The sequence below is a fragment of the Mus musculus genome, chromosome 4, assembly GCF_000001635.26.
Source record: "Mus musculus strain C57BL/6J chromosome 4, GRCm38.p6 C57BL/6J".
In the NCBI taxonomy this organism is placed as follows: domain Eukaryota; kingdom Metazoa; phylum Chordata; class Mammalia; order Rodentia; family Muridae; genus Mus; species Mus musculus.
Genome location: NC_000070.6, coordinates 9005679 through 9015667, shown reverse-complemented (window position 1 = coordinate 9015667; position 9989 = coordinate 9005679). Strand labels below are relative to the sequence as shown.

Here is a 9989-nt window from a genome sequence, read left to right as displayed (position 1 = left end):
GGTTGGCCCAGAGGAACTAGGGAGCAAAGAATAGTGCCAACTCTGGCCATGAGCTCCGTGCCTCTCCCCCCAGGCACAGATCATACACTCTGAAATTCCATCCTCTCAGAGCTTATTAACAGGGCACTCAAGTGCAGACTCTGCGGCCAAATGCTCTGGGTCCTAAGCCCATTTCTGCCACGCCCTCACTGAGCCACTTCAATATGTCTCATTTCCTAGCATTTGTATTTTTCATCTGTAAAATGGAGCCAAATCCTTTGATGCTGTAAACTTCCTAGAATGATTAGAGAAGGACAAAGCTGGGGAAAGCACACAGGAAACAGGGAGAGATCAGGAGTGAGGAAAAGTCTAGAGGGAAGAACACTGAAGGGCAGGGCTGGGGAGACTGGGGAGAAAGGAAAAGGAAATCCAAGAAGGGAGAGCAGAAGGCAAGCAGGAGAAGGCCATGATCCCTCTGCCCTCTGGAGGGCAAGGTCCTTGGATGCTGAGGCTCAGCCTGTCATTAGTGGTCCTGATCCAACAGTGGCTCCCCGTGCTGCAGGGCATGTGTGCAGCACACACTGGCCACATGCACGAGTGTGAGGCCGGATGATGAGAGGACCAGATGAAAACGGTGCTTGGACAAGCAAAGCTGAATAAGTAATAGAAAATAGGATTAACTCTATGTAGCAGCTGAATTTATGAATGAATGAATGAATGAATAGCAAATAGCACTGGTAGTACACTCCAAGAGTAAGCAGCAGGACACCTTAAGAAGAAGGTTTGCCTTCCTAACACACATGAGGAAAGCCCTCCAGCTTCTAATGAAGCAAGTACAACTGAGGAAAAAAATACCAAAATATTCTCTTTAGATTGTTAACTTGGCAAATTAAGAAAATCAATCTGACTGAATATTGACAAGGGTACAGACAAGTATGGCTGCCTTGCACCAAATGAGACACATATCCTTAGTACGCAAAGAACTTTCACAAAACAACAAGGAGCCTACCAAAAGTGGGTAAACCGTTTGAATAGGTAACTCAGAACAGGTGGCTGAGACAGGTGAGACGCAGATGCAGAAGCAGAGACGATGGAGATACGGATGCGTGTTCTTATCACAGTCATGGATAGGCAAAGCAAAGCACCACCAGCTCTTGGCCTGTGACATCATAAACATGGATAGCCCCTTCTCTTACACACTGTCATGGATTGAACACACTGGGGTTCTTAGTCAAGGTGGCAGTCTCCAGAATGGATTGTGGAAGTCTAGCTAGTCATGGGGGGGATCGACTTCATGGCTCGTGATTGTGGAGGTTGAATGCTTAGGTCATCAGGGATTACTTAGAAGGACTAGGAAGGGAGGTTTTGCAGGCAGTGGGTGTGGCTTTGTTGAAGGAATTGTGGCACTGGAGGTGGGTGTTGAAGTTTCAGAAGCCCAATCCAGGCCCAGTCACTCTCTCTCTCTCTCCCTCTCTCTCTCTCTCTCTCTCCCTCTCTCCCTCTCCCTCTCCCTCTTTCTCTCCCTGCTGCCTTGGGTCTGGATCTAGAACTCTCAGCCACTCTCCAACACCATGCTTGCCTGCATGCTACCATATTCCCTGCCATGATGACAATGGACTAAACCTCTGAACCTTTAAGCCAGCCCCAATTAAATGCTTTCCTTTGTAACAGTTGCAATGGTCATGGTGTCTCTTCACAGCACTAGAACACTGACAGAATGGCTTTGCTTTTTTTGCAATAATGTGTATAACGTGTACAATGTGTTCCACTTGCCAGAGATCCAAACCTCCGGGGCCATATGACCCAGGACTGGAATTTTAGAACTTTAAGACAAGATAAACCTCTTCTTTCTCAGTCAGTTAGCTCAGGTATTTCATTATAGTAGCAGAAAGCTCTGTAAAAGAAGAGTCTGGGGGACATAGCCAGTCTCTCAGCAAACCGTTAACAGAGAAGAAGATTCTTTCAGGGCTTTTGTTGTTGTTTTATTTTGTTTTGTTTTGTTTGGGGGCGGGGAGGATAGCCCAGCAATATCAGTAAAAAGAACTAGAAAATTCTGACAGTTTTGTTTCTTTCTCGACAGAAAGCTTTTACTTTGACTCCTCTTAAAAACAACTCCCAATTCTTCCTGCTGCCTTGTTCTTTTTAACATTTCCAACAGTAAACTAAGCTCCCTGTTTTGATCCATACTCTGGCTATGCTCAGTATATGGTGAATTGTTTCCCATTTTTTAACCAATATTAAGAGCCCTTCTGTCTTTCCTCCCTCTCTCTCTACCCTTCCACCCATCCTTTCTTCCCTGTTAGGCTGGGGGGTGAAATTCACGCTATTAGGGACACTCTCACTGAGTTGCACCCTAGCTCTGTGTTATTTTTCTTAATGCTGCTGCTCTCCAGATCAAACCTAGCACCTCATGCACACTAAGTGAGCACTACCACCATGCTAATACCCCCGCCTCCCACACTACTCTTTCAATACCAAGTCCAAATGCCCAGGAGCAGGTAATTGTGTGAGGGGAGGACCCCGTCCATCCTGAGCATCTGAGTCACCTGTTCATCTTCTTCCATCCCTGGAAGCGTTCCCACTGCCCTTTCAGCAGAGCACATATTCCCTGCTTCAAGATTTCCTTCGTTCCGGGCAGGAGTCCCTGTGCTTGGACGCCTGCCCCATCCCATCCTGTCAAGCTGTCTCCTGCAATCATTCCAGCAGCTCCTGAAATCCTGCTTCCTCCACCAAGCCCTCCCCAGCTGAGAGCAAAGCGATTCTCCTCCGGCTGCCCACCTGTTCTGAGCGTGGGCAGCCCCCTCCTCCCTGCTGGTGCATCTAAGGGCAGCAGATCCACCATGTCCTGTTCACTAAGTGGCGTCAGTGTCCTACATGTCCTTCCCATGCATCTGCACCCATGGTGGCTGAGGCGTGTGCTTATGGATGTTTTGCTTGTATCAGCAGTGTGACAGAGCTGGATGGTGGCTGTTCACTGGGAACGACCTTGCACAGCATTACCAAGTTCACAGTCCCGGGGTTGGGAAATGAGGCTTGCATGAGGGTCAAGCTCGCCCTCTAGAACACTGACTTGCACCTGAGGACGGGGCAAAGCTCTTCTGAACTGTCAAGATCTGAACATTATGCTAAAAAATGACTTAGGTGAAACTAAGAATTCTCCCTTTAAAATAAAGTTAGCTATACTGCCGAGGCCTAAACAGAAACATCAGACTCTACCTCCCACAACTGCGTTTTCCTCTTCCACGGTTCAGCAACCATAACTGAACTGGATCCCGCAAGATTTGGAACCTTCCATTGTTAAAACTGGTTGAGGACTTTTCTTTTCATGCCTCTCCACTATCAACCTGAATTTCCTATCCCTTTCAACTTCAGGGGAAAAAATGGGGCTTTCATATGCTCTTCCTTAAATGTCAGAACAAAACTTCACTTCTTAGAAGCCCCAAGTCTTTTTTTTTTTTCTGGTAAAGAGGAAAACAACCGTGTTTGAGATCAGGCAACCCTGTGTACGGAACCACACACATGACAGAAACTATCCCTCTTGGCTGCCACCAACTGCTAGCTGGGCTACCAACAGGCAGTGTGCAGGGAGGGAGCCGTTTTCTGAGTTATTTTATCCTTAATTTTTCACCTAAAGTGTGGCATGGCTTCTTCAAAGCCCCATTTGAAATCTGTTATAGAATGAGGTGAGATACAAAGAGATTTTTATATTATCAAGTAAAACTACATTCTGCATTCAGCAAAATGTAATCCCCCCCCCAAAAAAAACAACAACAACAAAAAAAAAACAAAACAAAACCCGAGGATTGTTCCTGGCAGGAGAACGCTCTCAGTCTGCATCTCTGGTCCATGTGAGGATGCTTCTCTGATTTATACAGTCTCAGAAAAATATACCACAATGACAATAAATTATAGAGAGGAGAAATAGAGGTTTATCATGACACTTTAGCAGTTCTGCCTTCAGTAAATGGGGGGGGGGGCTGTTATGCCTCCTTCCTCTGCCAGCTTCACACAGTCTGTGCACTTGTGCCCACTGAGTATCCTGGGTCACCTGCACAGGACCTCAGCTGACACACCAGGAAAGCAGGTGAGTGGCTGCGGACTGCTAACCCTCACCTCCTCCTCCTCCTCCTCCTCCTCCTCCTCCTCCTCCTCTTGCCATCAGATTTAATCCAAGGGCATCCTTGAGAGTGAAGTGGCATGAAGAACTGCCCTTGTCTGGATGGCAGGGAGGGGCAGTACAAACCCACAGGTCCTGGTTTCTGTATAACCTTTGTCAGCACCAAGGGCTCCCTCCCTCCCACATCAAGCCGCCAGTCCTCTCCCCAAATCCAGAAGATCAGCAATAATTGATTTGGCTCCTGGCCCATACCCTTCTGGTGCAAAAGCGACAGCACACAGTTCAGTGGCTGCTTCCGATCTGTCCCTGCCCTCCCTTCGAGTGACTCCACACGTCTGATTAAAATCGGTAATGCGAGGGTCCTGGAGTGGAGAGGCACTCTTTATTCCTGTCAGCCACTGCTTGGAAGGGCTGAGGCTTCCTCCTACCAGACATCTCAGTAGTAAACAGAAAAGTTACCCATATTGTCATGCTTGCCCTGACCTGCAAGCTAGTGAACAATAAATCTTAATTATAGTTAAATGCCAAAATCTGCAAAGAACGAGGCAGCACTAGTCAACTGTGAATTGGTCGGACTCCTCCGCCCGCCTTGCTGGGCTGCAGCTGCAGGAATACATAAATTAGTTTGTGATTTGTTTGTGCCAGAACAATCAGTCGAGGCTGTTCCTTAAGAGCATTTCCAGTATCACTGGACGTGGACGTATTGGCATTCGTCCTATTGCCATGTCACATGCAGGTGGCATCTGGGGCCTTTATTTTAAAAGACTTTCAGCATTGTGCTTGGGTTAATAAGAAAGCACTATTTTTAAATATCTCGGCAGTTTTCCAAAGTAGTGCTCAGCCTCCTGACGTCTGTTCAGTCCGTACTTGTTACCTTTGGATTTATTCGGAGAACCACTGAATAACCTTTTTGTTAGCAGTCTCCTTTTAGGCCCGCACAGGGCTACTGGAATTGGAGGCAGGCGTCAGTCAGGGGGGATGGGGGCTACCCTCCCCCGCTTTCCCCTGCTGCTGTAAAGCTCATGAGCTCTTGGTATTCAAGCATTTGCTTGTCATAATACTAAATAAAGCCACCCTGTTGTCCCTTTGCCGGGGTCCTTTTGACATATTGGCACCTACATGCAAGAATTAGAAAGGTGATTGCCAACATAACTCTGTTCAATGGCTTCAGGCGGTTCTATCCATTTCTGAGACTGACAGGAGATTGGAGATGGAACTCTGGACACAGGATGGAGTTTGGGTGGCTGGGTGCTCCATCGCATGAATCAATCTGCAATCTCCTTGTATTATTTTGGGCAAAGATGCTGTTGTCAGTGGAAGTCAATCATCTGCTAGATGCTTCTATTGGGCAGTTTTCTAAATAATAAGGCAGGGAATCCAGCCTCCGGGATAAGCCAGGGCTAAATCAAGTCTGGAGATCAAGTGAAGGTCCACTAATTGCCAAGTGGATGCCTTGGAGAGACAGGAAAACCCTTTCTCAGCAGACACCTCGGTGGAGGGAGGGTGGAGGAAGGGTGGAGGGAGGGAGTTGTAAATAGGCAGGTTTCCATTGTCCCTTTCACAGAAAACGAAAGGGGAAGAAGCTGTATCCCATACTTCAGCCGCAGCATTAATTTCAAGTTCCTAGCAGAGGACTTTCTTCCTAGGAAGGCTGCGTCATTTCTACATCCCTGTCCCAGCCCCCTCCCTCACCCCACGTGGAGGCTGGGTTCTTCTGCTCTTGAAAGGACTCATGGTCTCACCAGCTTCCTGTTTGTGTCACTGGTTTGTTGCTTTGTGGTAGGTCTATAAGCTGCCTTTCAGCCAGCCCCCACCTCAGACTGGCTCTCTTCCCAGTTTTCTGGTGTGCTCACCAATCTGTCCCTGAGGGTCCAGGCCCCAGTCTTTAAAGTCAGGATCTTCTGCTGCCTCTGTGGTAAGGATTGGCCTCGTAAGTACTGTCTTCCAAAATCTAAAGGGCTGGCACAATAATAACACCACTGCCTTCTCATCCAGCCTCCTACTTCTTTTGTTGTTGGTAGTGGTGCTGGTGCTGGTGTTGGTGGTGATGATGGTGGTGGTGGTGATGCTGATAGTAGTGATGTTGGTGGTGATATTGATGGTGGTAATGGAGATAGTGGCAGTGGTGGTGTTGGTATTGACAGTGATGGTGGTTGTAATGGTGGTGGTTGTTTTTGAGGGAGGGACAAGGATTATTTGCCCTATTTACAGATCTGAAAAGAGAGTCAGAAAGGCTGAAGGGTCCACAGAAATCCAGAAGACATTTCCAGGCTGCCCACAATGCTGCATGAAGAAAAGGTCCTGTCTGTGATAACCACCCTTTCACTGTATGCTAAGCACTTGGTGTGTGTTACTGCATCTGATCTGCACAAGCACTTTGACAGCAAGACCTCATTAGTCTAGTTTTAAACCACAGACCTAAGATTCCAAGCATCTGTTATCTTGTCCTGTCAAGGTCACACATATGGCATATTTGTCTGCCTCAAGTCATCTCGGTGAAGGTACCATGTAGGTGCCCAGTGACACACTTGTTCTAGACCTCCACTCAAATGCTATCCCACTAGAGGTGGCTCTTTTTAACACACAATCATCTGTGGCTTTTGCTTCTCTCCTCTGTCTTTTTCTTTGAAACTACTATACAGAAGAGAGAGAGAGAAATGTATACACACACACACACACACACACACACACACACACACACATATATATATATATATATATATATATATATATATCATATTTGTCCCTTAGTATTTGTAGGTCCAGGATTCCCAGAGAAAGCCAAAATTTAAGGACTGCCAGATCCCTCATATAAAATGGCTTAGTACTCACCTATAACCAGTACACATCCTCATTATCTTCCAGTCTTTTCTAGATGAATTGTAACACCCAATTCAAGGTAAATATTGCATAAACAGATGTTGCAGTGTATCTTTAGAGAATGACAACGACATCTGTATAGGTTCTGTATGCATAAATTTTTTTCTGAAATATTTTCTATCTGAGGATGGTTGACTAAGCAGATAAGGATCCTGTGAATACAGACAGCTGACTGAATATGTTCATGTCCTGGCCTGTGTATGAGGGCAAGTACTGATGTACATACGTCTGGGTTCTCCTAGTATGTGGTAGGTACTTGAAGTCTGTTCAATAAATTAAGGAATCGATAGGTAGATAGATGGATAGATGGATAGATGGATAGATGAATGGGTGGATGGATGGATGGATGGATGGATGGATGGATGGTTGTACATAATAACTGTTTTCTAGTTTAAACCTAAAACAGTCACAATGTTTGTTCAGGTTATCTTAAAGGACAAGCAACACTCCCTTCTTCAGAGACAGATGTGTTCAGGACTCTTGGTATAATCGACTAGTAAATACAGGACCAACTTAAACAAATTTTGTATGACTAATAAGTTGAGCCATTGCCAAACATCCTTGTAATGATTTCCTACATGGCACAAAATTGTGGCTGGAAACTGCTTGACAGATCTTCTCAAAGTTTTGTTTCTGCACAAAACAAAATTCTTGCCTATGCAATGCTATCCTGGCTGCCAACACTCAGGTGGCTCTAAGGAGCAGCTGGCAACCAACCATGGCATTAGTGCTGCTATGGTCCTGATGGGAATGAGTAAACGCTCCCTGACTTTTCTCTCCAGATTCATGTGCTATACAAGGGGCTCAAAAACATATGAAACATATGTGGCATAAATCTCTACTTTATAGAGACAATGTACTTTGTATTAAACAGGACCTAGAATACATACATGTTAAAACAGTGACGAAGGGCACGTTGGTTTGATTTCCATTGGGAAATCAAATGTTCCCCAGAAAGGCAAAAATTGTGGTTGATAGACTAATGCAGTCAAGTATGACTACATGAAACACATGGCTACTGAGACAAACTTTGAAAAGGTGACAGAATTTCTATAGGCAGAGGCATAGCAAACACATTACAGTGGGAAGCCCAGAGTGTACCATTTTCAGGATTGGGGCAGAGATTGGTTGATCTTGAGCAAGCGTGGAATCCATGTAACACGTTTGTCAAAACTAAGCTAAGTTTGGGTGTGGTGATATATGTACATCTATAGCAGGAGAATGTGGTGGTGCATATACACCTATAGCAGGAGGTATACACCTATAGCAGAGGACCAGGAGCTCAGGGTTAGACTGTGAGCTGGAGATCAGCCTGAGCTACATGGGACCCCATCCAGAAATAGAAAGAAAGAAAAGAAAAGAGAGAGGAGGGAAGGGAAAAGAAAGAGAAAGGGGAGGGGAGGGAAAAGAAAGAAAGAGAAAGGAGAGGGAGAGGAAGATGTAGCTATGAAGAATGGGGGCATAGACAGCCAGTTAACTGAACTGGCATTTAATTTAAAACGAATAGGTACGTCATCTGCTCCTGTAATGGGACATTATTCTGCAACAAAGAAAAATTTTTTTAAATTAAAATTTATCAAGCATCACTTGAGCTCTGAAAAACTGACACTGGATGCAGTTATTGAAGAATCCTAGTGTATGTGTAGTTTTGATTTGTGAATCTGTTTTTTTAAGTTTTATGAAAGCCAAGTCAAGATCAAGTGTACCTGATGGAATTTCACTTCCACTTTAAGACTTCCTGCTACTGGCAAAGGACCCTGGAGTTGAGTTCTGTTTGATCCCATGAAATGGAATCAAAGGTCTACCTCAGCCAAGGTGAATTCTGTTTTGAAATGGTAGCATTTGGGGATTTCTTTGGTTAGAGAAAAATGTTATTTGAAAAGGAACAAGGAAAACCAAGGCAAAGGAGGTTTTGGGCTGGCCTGGCCTGTGAGTGGAGAGTATAAAATAATTAGAAAAGAGCCTTTGAGGAGTTGTGTGAAACTAGCTGCAGGGGGCGGGGGTGGTCAGAACTAGAAACAAGAATCCATGGCAGAATTGCAGGATGGCTTCTTCAGGAGGCAGGAGTGCTGGGGACTCAGAAATAAGTCTCCCATCCCCCAACTATGGCTTAGAAGTACAATTCTGGCCTTTAGAGATGCTTCCATCTACCTAAATCCCAAGCCTTAGTAACTCTCCCTGTGCTCTACAGCAAAAAAGGTCTGAGTTCTATTGGAAGGTTTCAGTTACTGTCAAAGGTCAAAGGTCAACTTGAAGGGTCTTGGACCAAACCTGACCCCTGAGCTGAGCTGGAGGAAACCCGACAAGGTTTGTTATTACATCTCAAGCTGGAATTTACCGTTGGAAAATGCAGCCTTTGTCACCAGCACAAGGAGAACTGCTTTGCATTTGATGACATTTTCAAAACGGTGTGGAAAACCTTGACGTTTTTATTAGAAAATCTATAAAGCCCAAACAAATGGTTTCATGCTGCTTTGCCTCATTCTTCATAGGTTCATCGGCAATCCATCACCCCTCCCACTTTTTCCCTGCCCTCCCACTCCCCTCGCACCCTTCAAGAACAACATCTTGCCCATGAACAAAAGAACTGCTAGGCAGAGCCCTTTCAAGCCTCCATTGTCCTTTGCCGCTCAACTTCACCCCTAAATCAAGCGCAATCATCCCACTTCACCAGCTCCCTTCCCCAAAGGCCAATCAGCAGGGCCACCTCCTTCCACAACCCTTTCCCTTCACCTTTCAGGATCACAGAAGCTTCCATTTGGCTATGGATGGAACCATTTCTCTGTTCTCTCTTATGTTTGCTCCAACATCCATTTGGAACCAAACCATTAGATTCAGAAAAAATAAGTGAATTTTTAACTCTTGGGGTAAAAGCAAAGTAGCCTTCCTTTCCGAATTGCTATTTTGAATAAAGCTCTTGTTCATCCTTAATATTTTACTCTCTATCCTCACCCTCCAAAGACTCCACCAGACTTTCCTGTCAGCCCTACGGCATCAGCCAGCTTGCCACTTC

At 45.4% G+C, this 9989-nt stretch overlaps 1 long non-coding RNA gene across 1 annotated transcript; it reads left to right on the top strand.

Moving 5' to 3' along the window:
* The first annotated feature begins 7111 nt into the window (after nt 1-7111).
* Nucleotides 7112-9612, top strand: Gm34428. Its single transcript, XR_390380.3, has 3 exons — nt 7112-7224; nt 8651-8791; nt 9168-9612. It is a non-coding gene; the product is annotated as a predicted gene, 34428 (long non-coding RNA).
* Nucleotides 9613-9989: the final 377 nt, after the last annotated feature.